The 2,500-nt window shown below is 35.1% G+C and overlaps 1 protein-coding gene across 2 annotated transcripts in view; it reads right to left on the bottom strand.

Moving 5' to 3' along the window:
- The window catches only part of LOC143018912 (neprilysin-2-like), a 166,436-nt gene that overhangs the window by 62,071 nt on the left and 101,865 nt on the right, over positions 1–2,500 (bottom strand). The gene's annotated exons all lie outside the window — the stretch shown is intronic.

Here is a 2,500-nt window from a genome sequence, read left to right as displayed (position 1 = left end):
ACTTCCCATTTTATGGGGGAGGGATGGTGAGGTGAGAGAGTGTGGAGATGGAAAAGGAAAGAGGAAAGAAGGGTTATTCTTATTTCGTCGTCAATAACTAGCGCTTCTATCCTTAAGGACAATATCCCACCGAAGAGTTGGAGTCTTAGAGGTGGTGATAGAGATAATTGAAGAAAGTAGAAGGGAAAAAGTTGAAAGAGATCTGATTTATTCTATTTTATTTATTCATTTATTTATTTTATCTATCTGTTTATTTATTTACTTATTTATTTGTTTATTTGTTTACTTATTCATTTATCTATTTATCTATCTATTTATTTATTTCTTTATTTATTCATTGATCAGTTTTATTTGATCTTATTTATTATATTTATTTTATTGATTTTATTGATTTTATTGATTTTATTGATTTTATTGATTTAATTTATTTTATCTATTTTATTTATTTTATTTATTTTATTTATTTTATTTATTTTATTTATTTCATTTATTTTACTTATTGTATTTATTTTACTTATTGTATTTATCTTATTTATTTTATTCATTTTATTTATTTAGTCTATTTTATCTATTTTATTTACTTATCTATTTGTTTATTTATTTTTGTAGATTTTCCAGTCACAAAAGAACATTGCATGTCTGCTTCGTAGGGATGACTTGAGATAATGATTGCATAAAACAGGGAAGGAAGGAAGAGGAACGGGAGGAAGGGGTGATGAAAAGATAGAAGGAGAAGAAAGGGCAGGGAAGAGGGAGAAAGACAGAAGGGGAGGAAAGGAAGAAAAAAAAAAAAAAAAGGAGAAAGGTGGAGAGATATGACGGTTTGGGTCGTAGTCGAACATCCACAGGCGAAAGGTAAACAACCTTTCTTCAGAGGGTTGTGCTCTTGTATCTTGTCGTCGAGTTCCGGGCTCGTTTCCCCTAGCGGCTATTGCTGCCCTCCATTCCCTTTCTGTCTAAGAACGTAGAATAGATATCCAGTCTTGGGCCACAGTTCAGCGTCTCCTGGTGTAAGCTCCTCTTTTTTTTTTTTTTTGAGAAAGATTCGTTGTGAGCACAAAAACTATGGACTGCTGTTGGAGGATTATAATAATTTGCAAGAATGGAATGGACAAAAGTGGAGTGATAGTGGGAGGATTAAAGGGAGGGGGAAACAGGGAAGGGGAGGGCAAGGGGGAGGGCAAAAGGGAGGGCAAGGGGGAGGGCAAGGGGGAGGAGAGTGGGAAGGACAGGGACAAGGGGTGGAGATTGTGGGCAAGGGGAGCCGTAGGGGGAAGGAAGAGGAAAATTTAGGTGGACGGGAAGAAGGAAGAAATAAAAAGTGGAGGAGAGGATGTGGAGGATTGAAGTGGACGGGAAGGTTGACCGGAGTCTGAGGAGGGGGAGGAGGGGGAAGAGGAGGGGGAGAAGGGGGAAGGGAGCAAGAAAATCTTGCCTGGTGAGTAGAATCGTCTGAGCTGAGGTTGAAAATATCTACAAATTGTGACAAGTGTCTTATCTTGCAAACTTGAAACCATCTCTCAGCTGAATAAAGTTGCCTGGCTTTAGCCTGGTAGAACGCGTTCTGCAATTTTTATTTATTCTATTCACTTATTTATCATTTATTTGATATTCATTTATTCATTTATTATTTATTATTTATTTATTATACATTTATTACTTATTTATTTATTCACTTATTTATTTATTCATTTATTTATTTGTCTATTTATATTTTTATTTATTCATCTATTTATTTATTTATTTATTTATTTATTTATTTATTTATTTATTGTATTAATTAAACTTCAAAATAATGCAGTCAACTGAGAGAGTCTTCAACACAGGGACATGTGCAATAATCTTCAATCCTTTTTTTTTTTTTTTAAAGATGGCCGATTGATTTTTACAGGCTATAGGAACTTTACAAAAGAGCACAATACAAGAATAGAAGAACAGATATGATGACCTTTCAGTCCATAAAGAGGCCGACACAAAAGTAGGGATTGATACAAATTGTGAGACTTTTACGGGTTTGAACGAATGAATTCAGCAAGACTTGCGAATTTGATCAGGAAGAAACTATAATGTTATATTTTATCATAGTGTTCTTGAAACTTTCCGAAATACGGTTCCCGTGGTTCTGATAAATAATTCTAAGTTTCTTTCATAATAAAGATAATATTCAACATCTGGCTGATCCAGGAAGAAAATTGTGACTGACGAATCTACGATAGTTGCGGACAATGTGATTTTTCCTCATTACTCTATCTAGAAAAATACCTAGTTTCTACTGGTGCCACATGCAATCATCTTAAACTATTCATCAAGAAAAACTAGGAGGTGAGGAGCATACGCCAGGAGGCTCTGAGTAGCTGCGGCCGAAGCCGTCACATCTGCTTTATGCTCTTGCACTGTTGGGGCAAGTAACAATCACTGTTGGGAATCGGAGAGGAGTGCAGGATTCGAACTTACAACTAAGCAAATACGAGCACAGAAATTCATTAAATTATGCAAGCCT

This window comes from Oratosquilla oratoria, chromosome 36 (assembly GCF_046742065.1).
Source record: "Oratosquilla oratoria isolate Oo_2021 chromosome 36, ASM4674206v1, whole genome shotgun sequence".
NCBI lineage: Eukaryota > Metazoa > Arthropoda > Malacostraca > Stomatopoda > Squillidae > Oratosquilla > Oratosquilla oratoria.
Note: the sequence above shows the minus strand (reverse complement) of the source record. Positions and strands in the feature narration are given on the sequence as shown.